The sequence below is a fragment of the Rhyacophila brunnea genome, unplaced genomic scaffold (genome assembly GCF_057557595.1).
Source record: "Rhyacophila brunnea isolate RB1 unplaced genomic scaffold, BYU_Rbru_1.0 scaffold_6, whole genome shotgun sequence".
In the NCBI taxonomy this organism is placed as follows: Eukaryota; Metazoa; Arthropoda; class Insecta; order Trichoptera; family Rhyacophilidae; genus Rhyacophila; species Rhyacophila brunnea.
In genome coordinates, this window is record NW_028233276.1 from 47,525,625 (window position 1) to 47,540,900 (window position 15,276).

General features: G+C 30.5%; 1 protein-coding gene across 1 annotated transcript in view; it reads left to right on the forward strand.

The window, feature by feature from the left end:
• The window catches only part of shd (cytochrome P450 family 24 subfamily A member shade), an 84,063-nt gene that overhangs the window by 19,306 nt on the left and 49,481 nt on the right, over window positions 1-15,276 (forward strand). The window lies entirely within an intron of this gene.

A 15,276-nucleotide genomic window follows, 5' to 3' on the forward strand; every position in this document is an offset into this window, starting at 1 on the left:
TGATAATTTCTTATTATAAAATTGTAAAATTGAACCATTGAAGTTGCCTAGTAATGGAACTGAGAATATTTACTTTAATCAATTCATTGAACACACTTTTATTTTTTACAATAATTATTCTTTTGAACATACCTACATAATTTTGAAAACAATCATGAGAAAATATAGCCAATAGAAAAAAATCTTTTTTGAAAAAAGTAAGACACCCGGCAGGATCGAACCTGCGTCTCTTGGGTATCGCGCCCTGTGCATTACCAGTATGCTGCGACTGCCATGCTTAGTTGCGACTAATTTTAACTATTGGCCTTTTTAATACCTGCTCATTTAATACCTACATGCTAATAAGAAAGGTACATTCTTAAAATCTTGTGAATTATTCGTTGAATAAAATAAATAGTTAATTAAAATTATTATTTTATTTAAAATAAAATATGCATTCAAACTATGAGGTATACATTTATACCTAAGGGGTCGCTAGCTATTAAATATTGACTGATTCAAAATATATTACTAAAATTCATTTTTTTAAAAAGGTCTTTGAACGAAATTTCATGTTTACATCTACCTATGTCAGTGGTTCTTAACCTTTTCGAAGTCACGGTGCACTTTTGATATTAAGAAAAAATTGCGGTGCACCAAAATCAAACGGTAAGAAAACAAAGAAAGAGGACATAACTTGGACATAAACAGATAATATAAATGTCAAAGAAAAAAATATTAAAGAAAAGATACCTATATGCATTCGTAATGTTTTTCTCGTTTTTTAGTTTTTATATTAGTTATTGTTGAGAAACCGAGCTCACGCAAATATAATGTTGAAAACTGTAACAAGATTTTCAGTCCCCTCATGTAGAGCTGGATATTCGTCTTGGACAGAAATCCAAAATTCCTCCATAGTTATTTTAGAAAATTTAATTTTCGTTGATAATGTGACCAATTCTTCTTCTTCTTGGTACGAAAATTCACAACTCGACATATCAATCGTAGTAAATGGATGTCGTATTCAGTCATAATTTTCTATATGTAATATGCAATATTTTCTTCCAATAAAGTTAAATGTTCTGTTATAGCGGAAATAATTCCCTCGGCAATGTTTTCGTTAAAGTCGATTCGGCCCAATCGAAATCACATTAAATCTTTCGTCGGCTTTCATAATTTCGCGAATGACTTTTTCGGTTTTTACTATTTCGCGTATTTGTCTGTTTTTATCATTTTTTTCGCGGTGCACTTGCAACAAGCTAGCGGTGCACCGGTTAAGAACCACCTATGTATTAATTGTAAAATGTATGTACTTACCTATGTGTAGGTACTTACATAATATGTGACACTTGGTTACCTCGTCAGATATACCTACCTAAACGTAGACAAAGTTAGAGAAAACGTGATTCATGATCCATAAAATATTAAAAAAAATATTATAATAATTATAAAATAATAAGTATAAGTAGGTAGGTAGATTTTTTATGGTAATACGACGGGAAGGATTGTGGCTTTAAAAAGTTTGAGAGCCGGTCTAGTACTATGCATTACTACTCTTACTCATTAATACTCTTTGTAATTAACCGATTTCTCAATGTATGCAATTATTGAACATACATAATTTTGAAAACACTTATATTATAACCAATAGACAAAATCTTTTTTTGAAAAAAGTAAGCCTCCCCGGCAGGGAATCGAACTCTGCATCTCTTGGGTTTACGCCCTGTCCGCGCATTTATCCTTTATGCTACAAGGCGACGTACTAATTGCGACAAATTTTAACTATTGGCCTTTTTAATACCTGCTCATCAGCACTCTTCGCAATCAAGCTACTTTGGCAATCGATTTTTGTTTATTAAATCAAAGTAGGCACCTACTACTTTAATTACTAACCGACGTCACGGCTTTCACCAATATTTTTATGATGTGACTTACTTGAACTTGCTAATAATTTTTAATTAACCATTTCTTTTATTCAACGAATAATTCACAAGATTTAAGAATGTACAATTCTAATTATTGAACATACATAATTTTGAAAAACACGTCTGAGAAAATATGAAATTATGATTTCATTTGACCAACTTGTCCTGTTTCCACGCCTGATTGTATATATAAAAATAGATCTGTGTTGTTCGTCACGTTTGGCTTACATTCAAAAATGAACCAAAAGAGGAGGTTCGAAAAAGCCAAACGGTTGATTTAGAGTTCGAAATTCTTCAGAACATTTTTGAAGATGGAATAAAAAGTCGACAATGATTTATCTGTCTGACGTTTAAAGCTAATTTTAAAGCCATTTGCGGCAAGTCGATTTTTCTAAAACTTGAAAAATGACAATTCAAATAATATCATATTATCTACGTACATTTATCTAATTATATTGTTCTAGCTAGGTGGTTTTATAATATTCGAATAATTCTTTGATAGTGAAAGATATGACGGTGAAATATTTATTTTCATTTTTAAACCCTAATGTAGGTATAATCATTTCTACGGACAGAATCACCGACTGACGTCGATTTTTCTACAACATAACATTATACCTACTCGCATGAGAGTTATTGTTATTAGATAATAGATATAAAGACATGTCAATTAATACCTATATCGATTTTTTACAACGTTTTTATTAGCTCGTATTGATGTTTGTCCGGTGGTTGTTTGTCCAGTACAAATCTTGCAATCGATTTTTAACTAACTTCCCGACTTGCTAGACATTTAAAACTTTCAAAATATATCAGAACACGATGCCAATGCATTCTTTTAATACTTTTAGCCATCTTTAAGCAGAATTGAATTCATTTTCAGTTAATTCTGTTTTGTATGGAAAGTTATTTCAGAAAAATCCGTAAAAAGTAAACGACTATTATTGGTTGCTAAGGGGGTGGCCCTAGCAACTAAATTATTAATATATACGTGCGTTACTATGGAAATCAAAATGAAATGTCAAAATGACATTTCAGTATTCTATATTTGTTTGTTTTTTAGCTTCGTTCTTTAATTTAATAAACAAGTAGCTTCATTTTCTTTTTAGTAATTTCCATGTGCTTTTTCTCTCCCTGGCACTTTGCATTAGAGTAAACTCAGTAAACTCACTTTGAGCGTAGCAATCTAAGTCTTGGGCATCTTCTCCCAGGACACTTCCAGGCCAATTCTTAGATGCTTCACATCACCAATTGACGGGTCCCGTGATACTCTCGATTAAGACCGAGGGTGGTACGGGGCGGGTTTGGTGGAGGGACTTTAACTTCTCTGTTTGTTTTTATTTACTTCATATCAAGTACAAGTTTGAGCATATTGAGCATAATAATTCAACAGAAAATTTAAAAACGTTGTAGGTATATAAAAAGTTATTTTTATCTTGTAATTATTGTATAATTTCTCGTAGTTCTCAGACTTGTGGACTTGAAGATTGTTAAACGTAATAAAATAAATTCAATCAATAGGCAAAAGCATGGTGTGCTGCTACAGTGGGCGACATAAACGTTCGGTAGGTACCATTAACTTATGAAATATTTGCGATAATAATATTCCAATTTTTCGTAATTAACCAAAATTAAAAGTTTCCGCGATAACAATTATTTTATTTTACACTACACCCCAGGAACGGAAAAACTACTAATATTACTTTGTTAAATTGAATATTAATTCTTAGTCTTCATCAAGACCTCATGACTGATGATCGTGACCCGGATGATTTGGTTGTCGAACAGCCTTCTCAACGGGTTGGTCCCACTCCTCTCGGTATTCTATAACACTCAAGACAAAGTGGTCACTGGAAGACTTGTGGCATTAATAAATGTATGCAACTATCTAGGCTTTCTAATTTTTGCTTTATTATTTCAATGTAGCATATCTGAAACACAAGACAGCGCGGACGACACAAACGGACACTAACAATCCTAATAATTATGATTGCTTAGTCACGCGCGACAGATAGGTGACACCCTTAGTTATACTTGCAGACCAAGTTTTTATCGCTAGATTCAATGTGTGGAGTGTCTGGGTATGGGGAATGTGTCTGGAAAGTGCGCTATTCTAAATTTGAAGCGACGAGAAACTATTAGTAGTACCTAGGTGAGGAAAATGTGGAAGTCAGTGACACATGGTAAATTTTGTTAAGCCGCCCTTCCTGATTGCATAAAATTGAAAGCATTGAAATAAAAATTATTAAAATTCTAATAGATTTAAGTTTTGTACTATTCCGTTTGAGTCGTTTTTGGCGACCCGGGTTTCGCTTTTCGGCATCTTCAACGAATTCCATCAAGTTGGTACCATCGGTATCTATTAATATTATTAAAAGTTATTAATTTTGTAATAATCAAAATGAAGCCCAAACCATTATTCTGTTTGCCCATGCGTGCAAACAATAACAATATTTTAAATTTAATGCCTATTAAAGATTTAAAGAATTGTGCATATCTTAACATCGTCTTCTTTTCCTTTTCGTCTATAGTTACGCGCCCATTATTATTATTTTTATCATTTCAAATATAAAGCGTGTGATATTTTTTTCATCTCTGGCTTAAAGATTTCATTTTTGTTCATTTAAGATTGAATTTATTTTATCATGCATGGATGTAATTTCGTAATCATCTAAACAATGAATAATATTGATAAGATAATATTTACCTAAAATTAATTTATAAACAATATCTATCATTTGGTCACCTACATACATGATGAATCTCAAGAAAAGATGTATATATTTTTGCATGTAGTGTGATAGTACTTGCCGACATATTAATCATGATAAAATATAATTAATTATTACTAATTCAATGGTGAGATTACAATCTGTTTTTGTTTTTAATACTTATGATTGAATTGCGATTAATTCATATATTTTTTAACATTCAAGGAAATTGTAACAAATTCATTCTCATCTCGGTTGACGTGTCAAGGTTATATTTTAAACGTTTCAAAGCTTTATTATACGTATCATTAATCATCCATAGTTAAAAGACGATTCTATAGATCTATCTATTTTGCAGTTCTACGACCATACTATACTATTGTACAATGATTTCCTGACTAGACATTTTGAATTTTTAACGTTTGTTGCTATCAAGTTAGATAAAATCTTAGATATTCGTATCACGATCTGATGTCACTTTTATTATTGTCGTTTGCAAAAATCGATAGATGTGGTGCCTTTTTACCTACCTACCTATTATATGAATATGATTAATATTAAGTATATATGTATAATGTAGATGCTCAGAGCAATAGACAAGATAGCATAGAAATGCCTGATGTGAATATCATTGTAGTCGCCAATTTGATTTTTACCACGTGTATTCTTGTTTGTCCGGTACAGATTTTTTCTTGTTTGTCCAAGATTTTTAACTAACTTCCCGACTAGCTAGACATTTGAAACTTTAAAAATATATCAGAACACGACGATAATGCATTCTTTTGGCCATCTTTAAGCAGAATTGAATTCTTTTTCAGTTAATTCTGTTTTGTATGTTTCGGAAAAAATTCATTAAAGTAATATTTACTACTCACTATTATTGGTTGCTAAGGGGGTCCTAGCAACTAAATTATTAATATATACGTGCGCGGTGCGTTACTATGGAAATCAATATGAAATGTCAAAATGACATTTCTGTATTATATAATATTTATTCAGTATTTCTATCAAGTACAATAAAAAGTTTTTATTAATACATAGAATTGTCAATATGATTCAACAGAAAATTTAAAAAAGTCGTATGTAAAAAGTTCTTTTTATCTTGTAATTATTATAACACGAGAATAAGGATTTTTTTTATTATGTAGCTATAACCTCTAGTGATATGAGAAGTCTTTATAAATTTTGACACTAAACATTAGTAGGTACATTCTTGCTATAATTCCATAATACAAAACGACCATAGCAGAATAATTTTATAGTAATTTCTTCAATAAACCAATTACTTTATTTTCAACAGTACATTTAAATAATCTATAGGTATCATATCCATTCATGTAAAGATAGTTATAAAAACCTAGTTTTAAAAATACTAAGTAACCCAATGAAAATTGAAAAATATATAGATGTAAAACTAAGAGTAATAATTTCTCATTGAATCCATCGGTAACTTAACACGTCGTAAATACGTCATCGTCATAGATGAGAGCGTTTCTTTTTGCATGCATCAGTGCCAACTAAACATAACTGCAGCATTTTTATTCTTCTCCGATTTTACCACAAATACCATCGGTTATCGTAAGTAAAGATAAGTAAGTGAAAAAGGTGACGGCAGTTTAAAGGAAACACATACAATTTCTATTAACATCATATTTTAGTAACAAAGCGTATTAAATTACGATATCTTGAAAAATTGTTCTACTATAATATATGTAAGCTGTGTTATATACGAGTAAATCAGATATTAAGCCAACTTCTAAAACTAATCGAAAAAACGTTTATCTAAATATGAATCATAATAATATAATATGTTTCACAAACTAAATAAATCTTGCTTATTTGTAGATCTAGAAATAATTTTAATTAATTTTGTTAATTCTACACAGGAGATCATTATTTTATTAAAGTACAAATTAAATAATAAAAAAACTTAAAAAAACTGTTATGTACAAAGAGGTTTCGTTGAATTCTTTATACATAATATGTAAGTATGTTTTTATCATTTAATTAATATCGTTTGAAAGATTTTTTATTTATAAAATTATCTATTTATAGTTTTATTTTGCTCAAAAAACATCGATTTTTATTTGAAAAAAAATTAAAATGTGTCTTGAAATCCCTTTTATTTAAGTACATCAAATTGACGTTCCTTACTGTGACACTGGCGTTATTGTATTTATTTTACCAACCTCCTTATAAGTGAGTAATCATATATTAACAGTTTCAGTTTTTTTTTTTTATAAAACATTTGCATTTAATATTGTTAGGTACCCGATACACTGATATATATTTATTATCTTATGATAATATGGCAATGACATTGAAGCAATTTCGCCAAAATCCTTAACCGGGTTAGGCATGCTCCGTATGACGAAGGTCCTTCTCTGCAGAAACGTGACTACTAACCCGTTTAAAAACATTAGCATATACGAATAACGTGTTTTTTGTTTTAATATTCGCGTCATTCAATGCAAGAATACATTGAAATAATTACTAAAATTTATTTACGTTTTTTTTTATAAATTGAACATTATCGTTTTTTCCCGGAAGATTTTTTTGTGGGATTTTTTTTATTCCAAATTTTGCTCCTACGTATTGCGGCAGACAAACAACTAAAAAGACAAAAATAATTGAACCACTATGTAGTATATTATGTTTTGATATTTAATCTGTGATGAGATGATAAATAGCAAAATAAATAACAAGCCAAGCCATTCAAGAATCCAACTGTTTTACGTACACTCTATGATGTCGTTAGTATGTAGTATTCTTGAGTATAATAATATGTCCATTATCTGGAGTCCTTATGAGGTTTCCTATAAGCTTGTTCTAGAGCGTATTCAGTAAAAAAATCTTCGACATCTTTATTTTAATGTTTATAATTATTTTCCTTTTGACTTCTCAAATGAGTATTATCCGACTAACTTTCTTCAAGGCATGCTCGCCTTTCATTCTCTTGAAGCTCGTAGGTCACTTCTGTTCTTAAAGCATTTTTCCCTGCTCTCACGTGGTATAGTTTAAAATCCCGATATTCTAGAAAATTTGAATTTTTATGCAACCGTCAATTACATGCGTGATCGCAGCAGCCATAACCTATTTTGGGATGAAGGCTGTTATCCGCTGTTCCCTCATATCAGGCTCATCAGGCACCAATAGCGAGGACTGTGCGGCTGGTCAATGCACTCCCTAGAGATGTAGACATTTTTAGCGATGCATTATAATATATTCTGTTTTTAAAATTGTATTTCGAAATAGAAAACATCCGTGACAAAAATGTTCAATTATTCTATAAGCGCTGTTTAAGAAGCTTTTCCTGCAGCCGGACTTATTTGCACTTGATGAACTTTTGAGGGCTTTAGTTAAAATTACCAATATATTCAAATTATTTGTAAAAAATCACTAGGTCTACAATTATGATCAATACATATTTTTAAATGTCAAAATAATGTATTGTTTAATTTGTATTTTTATTTGTTTTTTTATTTTATTTCTTTTCTATAAAATTATTTTTTGCTTAGTTTTTTTTCTCTACCTTGTTTTTTACTTGTACTTTTTATTCTAAATGTCATGTTGTGAACGTATTGAATTAATAATTTGTTATGTGCTCAACGAGTCTTTTTTAAATAAATAAATGAATAATCGAACCAACAATTTTATTTTATTTAATTTAGTTACACTTTTCTCCACATTGAAAACTTGTTTAAAATTTTCTTTTGTTTTGTAAATTATGGTGTATGAGTATTCTTCATCCCTTAAATTGCAATTTAAAATATGTCATCTTATCAATCGAAATTGTGAATCAGGCGTATCTCGAATACCAAAATAATTAAGATTATTGGTATTTATAATCAAAAATCTTAAAATTCATACGCACAGGTGTGCGATTAATTTAATGGGGTATATCTGACCCACCAAAATTAATATCGTTTAGTAATATAATTAATATCGTATAGTTATCGATATTGGACCAAGTAGGTACTGTACCTATCCGGGGAACCTTGACCTGGCAAAACGGCAAACAATGATAATTCAGATTGAAAAAAAATTAAGCCGATTGATTCGAGATAATATTCTGGTAAGGTTTTTTTTCATCCGTTCGATCGTGATTCGTAATCTCGTATTATATCATATCCAATCGAGGAGACGGAAAAAATACCAACAATTTGAATTTAAATTGACCCCTTTGGGAAGATTTTTAAAGATTTCGTCTCAGATGCTATGGACCTAGTATTAGTTTTGTTTAAAGCAATTTAAATATATTATATAATATTATACCCGATTCGAGTACTAAATGTATGCAAAAGCTATTAGGTTTTTCCATGGATTATTAAATATGCGTATATATGTGCACTTATAATACTTAATAATATATACGTAAATAACGTGTATTGTTGCTAACTAACTTTTTAATACTCTCATCACTTAATTAAAAAGGTAAAATGTTTAGCCAACGTGTGTGACCCCTGACACGAAAAAACACAATTTGGTTAAATGTGAATACAATAGATATTATTACTCGATCACCCGTAATGTAGTCGGATACCGTAGTGTAGCGAACGTTAGGCGCTCTTCAATATTGTGCTGAGAGTGTCCCAAGAGCAAGGTCGGCCAATTATGAACAGAAGACGACTTGTAAAAATATTGAATTGTTTTGTCCATCCAAATTTTATTTTATTAGGTAATTACATTGTACGGGGGATCTTCTAACAGCATATAAAATGTTTTATGTTAAAATCCTATAGAGCAGTGTTTCCCAATTAAATTTAGTCACGGAATAAATTTAAATTTTAATTAAATGATGATAATTCTCGTACCCGATTCCTTACTTATTATCGTTTTCCGGACAGAAAAGTTTTCAAAATCCTCTGTAGGTATGCAGTGTAAAAAAAAATATTACTATTTCTAATAAATTGAAAATTCATTGGCTCTTAACCCATGGGTCAAGTGATTTCTTTATTTTAGAGTTATTTTATTATTATTATTACAACGTTTTTATTAGCTCGTATTCTTGGTTGTCCGGTGGTTGTTTGTCCAGTGTCCAGTTTTTAACTAACTTTCCGACTAGCTAGACATTTGAAACTTATAGAATATATCAGAACACGATGCCAATGCATTCTTTTAATACTTTTAGTCATCTTTAAGCAGAATTGAATTCATTTTCAGTTAATTCTGTTTTGTATGGAAAGTTATTTCAGAAAAATGGGGTGGTCCTAGCAACTAAATTATTAATATATACACGTGCTTTACTATGGAAATCAAAATGACATTTCAGTATTATATATTTGTTTGTTTGTTTTTTATTTACTTCATATCAAGTACAAGTATGAGCATATGGAGCATAATAATTCAAAAGAAAAGTTGTAAGTACCTATATAAAAAGTTCTTGTTATCTTGTAATTATTTTATTTTTGATTCAATTCGTTCACAGGCATTACTGTACATGGTTAAACTCACTTATTCATCCAAAAATATGTCACCGATTAGTTTTATAGGGGATGCGAATCTTAATAAAATATATTTTTATGTTATGAGGCATAGCATAGGGTTGAGTACGCCTGCGTCAACATTGTATAATAATTAAGCCCTTAAAAGATTGCAGAGATCTGATAAACCAGCACATTAAATTTGATCTTGAAATTCTTTCTGCTTATCGCTTTTTCCCGATGCTCATAGGTAGGTATACAATATTATGTTCACTATTGGCGGAAAAAAATAGTAATATCATTCCAAATAGATACCTACATACGTTGTTACTTCTTATCTTGTTCATTAAACTTTGTAAAATCACATACTTTAATAGGTAGATAAGCGTAGTACCTAATCTAATTTAATTGTAGATAATTATTGAACAATGCATCATTTTAATCTACATATTTTTAATTGTTCTTTTCGTGAGATCGTATAGTGCAGTGATGGCGAACCTGTAGCACGTGAATGTTTTATTTTGAAGATTTTTTTTGTGATTTTACCGAGGCTTTGACTGCGACTCGCTGTCATATCGCCTCTTCTCTTCTAGAAGGGGATCCGTCGATCAGGTCCCCACTCCTATTCTGTTAAATAACTTTACAATTTTGCCTAGCTCTTCCGTCTTACCCACCGCCAGGACACCTTTCAATTCGTCGGCATTCTCATAGATATCCGCAATTCGCAACTGTACTCTTTGAAGTTCATATTTAGGGTATTGTAGTGTACTATATGTACAATATCCTCTAAAACATGACATTCATCGCAGAGTTGCGATTCGCTTCTTCTCATGAAGACATCAAATCTTTTGTCCATTGTGTGCCCTGGTCTTAGCCTCAGTATTAACTTAAGCTCATTCCTCGTCAAAGGAGACTCTACAAACCAGGGCATCTCTCGTAGTGATTATTTTGAAGATAAAAAAATACCTAGTCTAAATTTTTTTTTTTAAATCACAAAAAAGTTTTACAAATTATATAAATTATATATATGTAAATTATATAAATGGATTATTAAAAAATAATGACGACATGGCCATACATATTTTTTTCGGTTTTTAATATTATTTATAACGGAAATAACAAAATTCACGCATAAATGACAGATCGCATTGTATGAAAAATATGAGGCATCTATTACGTTTAATGTAAATAATATATAATTGCATAGGTCAGTCCTTAGACTTGATCATTAAATTTGATCTAATTTGAATTGATCGGACAGTTAAAATATAAAAATATTCAATCAACAAACCTAATGAAATTTATCGGCAGTCATTCAAATATAATATCTACTTGTTATTGCGCCTCAAACATAATAGTTAAAAATGGAATACCGTTCAGTGATGGAGAATATAATATAAAAAGCATGGTTAAAATGGTCCCACGATCTCTTTGAAAATGTTGAAAACACGTAAAAATTTATTCAATGAATAAAAGATGTGCCTTCGACCAGAAATACGGTGAAAGATAGAATCTCAAGAACTAAATTGTACTTTTTAAACTTTTTTAATAATATATAAAAATTATTTTTCCGCATGAAAAACTGATTAACATAATATTTTGAAAATTTTGGCACGCATACGTAAAAAGGTTCGCCAACCCTAGTATAGTAAATAGTTGTACAGTATTGAAACTTCCAATATTCTACATTACATGCCTAGTCTTTATGTGTTCAGTAAATATTTTTTTTAAGTTTTTAGTAGGTATCTATAAATAATAGCGTTAAAATCAAAGAAGTTGAAAAAACCTTCTTATACAGAGATGGAACTTAAATGTATGAAATTGAAGCAACCACTGGTCCACTTATTAAGTTAGCTACAACTGACTTCGGTTTGCTGATTCATTTTCAGAGAACTTCACGCTACTTCTATGACATTTATTTGCCAATAAGGCGTATGAATAGACAATCCATCACAATGAGTAGATAGATAAGCTGCAATTAATACTGCATACACTTCGGCATTATTATTAAGTTCAAAAATCAAGTCAAATTTGTGTAAATCCGTTTATAACTGCAGTCGAGACTCGAGTAAGTTCAAAATAAACATAAAAAAATTGCAACCATTGCGAATGTCAGAAAATCGGAATGCCTACTGCGCGATGTTAATATTTGTGGAGTTTATCAATTTAACCATGCTCGTAGCATTTACTAAATAATTTCAAATAACTTATAAGACTCTTTATAGTCGAAACTCTTTGGTTAAAAATGTGTTAGTGTAGTAATTGAGAATATTATATCGAAATAGACGAAACCGGTGCTGATCGTTTTCTATTTTTATGGAATTCGTATTATATAGGTATTGTAATTTATTTTCATTAATACAGTGTCTTTCTATAAATAGTTGACAGTTAACACCATTTAAGTTATTATTGACACTTCTTTATAAAAGCATTAATTCGAAAAAGGCTAGGAAGTGATCTTTGCTCAATCATCTGGTACTGGATGGAGCTGCACTCATACCAATCACGGAGATTCTTAAGCCACGTTTTCCTCTGCTACGTTTACCGTCGATTTTTCCTTGAATAACGGAATAGGTACCTACTATACTTTTGTCCCCCCATAATGTGACAGAGTTACTGGAATCAAGTACGACTATTCCAATTGCATCCTACAATAATTCTATTTGAATACATTTAGAATCAAGAAAGACCTGCGCCGTGTATCTTAGTATGTTGTAGTACCTATGTGTGTAAAGTAATGTTTTAATGTAATATGTGTCCCTAGGGAGCATCAGCTGTTCGTTCTCTCAGAGTACAGAGTTAACCTGCCATTACTAATGCCAATTGGGAGAGCAATTTCTTTTTTGCACCAAATTATTTCGGATTATTTTAATTTTGATAATGTACTTTTGATTACGTTTTTGTGTCATGTAGTGAACGTTTCGAACTGATCTTTAATACATTTTACGTCTAGATAAATAAATGAATCTAAGCACAAAAATATATTTGATTTATGATTTTAAATAGGTATATTTAATATTATTACAAAATAGCTACAATATGAATAAAATGATTATTATAATAACACTTAGAATCTATCCGGGAAGTATTTTGGTAGGTACATACAGTTAAGAAATATGTAACAATAAATAATATTATGAGGACATTACTATCAGTCACCAATCACGTACAAACATCATGTACTAATCTTATATATTATTATTATTATTTACGAACATTGTAAGTTTAGTCATAAGTCATAACAAACCTTTTCCCTCACTTGATACTACTTACATACTACATACTTATGTCAAAATATTGTGTAGCGAATTTAGATATTATATAGGCATGTACTACATAAAATGCAGTATGATAAAATACTAAAATACATAATACTTAATAAGGAAAACATATAGGTATATATATATATAGATGTTTCAAATCCAAACGCAGGGTCTCGTGATCGCTCGATTAAGACCGAGTGTGGTGAGGGGCGGGTTGGTTTGGAGAGTTCTATGTTTGTGATGTCCTCAGAAACATACATAAGATTAGGAGATATTTTATTTTGAAACATATTATGTATATGTACATGTAGGTATAGGTAGTAGGTACTCGAGCTTGCAGCCATCGGATTCCGGACAACGTGTTTTAACAAATGAGTAGCTTAGTATCAAAGTGGGACATAAGCCATTTACAAAATTTGATAAGAGACTCGCAAACATTTGTGAAAAGTGTCCGTTTTTCATATAAAACACCAACTTTAAACGCAAAAATCTCTATGAAAACTGCCGTTTTTTATATTTTTGGTGGATTTTTTTAAAAGAGCATCACTTGCACTACCATAATCAATAAAAACATGAATTTAGTGGCGTTTGTCCCACTTTGATACCAAGGTACTCAAATATGCAATCTGTATCATACTAATTACCCCGAAATTTACTAATAATAATTATGCGTCGTAAGTCAAATTTTGATAATATTGGCAACCATATTTTTTGAGCAATGGTTTCAGGATCCCTCCAAACTTTAGTTTTAACGTATGTATCTAGCTTCTTGCACGTGCTAATAATATTTAATTTATCCTACATTCATAATTCTTCTGTATTATTCATTGAATAAAAAATCTATAAATTACAAAGAGATTGGACTCCAATCTCTTTGATAATTTACAATATTTTCAATTTTTTCGTTTTTTGCATTACATTTAGACATTTTAGCATTTTTAGCATTTAGCATTACATTTAGACATAAAGACATATGGATTCTTTCCTTATGACAGAGATAATAAAATAAATTTTCCGACTCGTTTTCTTCTGGGTATTGATTGATACAGAGTGTATCAGTATGGTATCAATGCAATCCCTGTCCACTCGAAGAGTGATTGCTCTTTTAAAGCACTTCTTTTTACTTCATCGTGGGTTCATTTACAATCCGTATATTATACTGGCAAATATTAATTTTCATGTTCCCACCAATATCACCCGTAATTCGGTCTTCATGATACCTCGTCGCAGAACAGATGTGATGTTTCATGATGCTGTGTATCGTGCGATTAACTTATTTGATGGCACCATTAAGGTTGATTTATTTTTTTATTAATTATATCATGTTTGTGGACGAGTTAAATAGGTTAAATTTATAATTGTATTTATCATTTTACTCTAATATCTACATAAGCAATAAGCATATACTGTCCTTTCTACTTTCTTGTTATATATACTGGTTGTTATTTTGTAATTAAGTCATTTTTATAATCTTGTATTAATTATGGAATATGGCACATTGGCCAATCGCTGTAATGCCGTAATACTCTTTTATAAATAAATAAATTTAATATAAAGGTAGATTGACAATTGTTGATTGATTTTATTTCATTCATTGATTTTATTTGAGAGTGCGTGTTTTAAACAAATGCAACCATGGCCCCCATATACTGAAGCGGGCCCCCTGGCCAGGTAGTTTGGCGGTCCCCCAGACCTATCGCTATGGTTAAGGGCAGTATGATGTTATACACTTTAGTGGTAAATGATATCTCCAATGGTATCTCAAAGTAAAATTAATGGCGTTCCGAGTATTTTAGCGATTTTACGTATTTTTACTCGGCGTTCAATTATGAAGCACTGACCACGACCCTCTTTTGTGATAGTCAAGTAACATGCCACCCTTCAATATGACAAAAATAACCATTTTTTATTATAACTAAAAATTAGAACTAAAAATAATTAAAATAAATTTCTACACATGAATCAATCATCACAT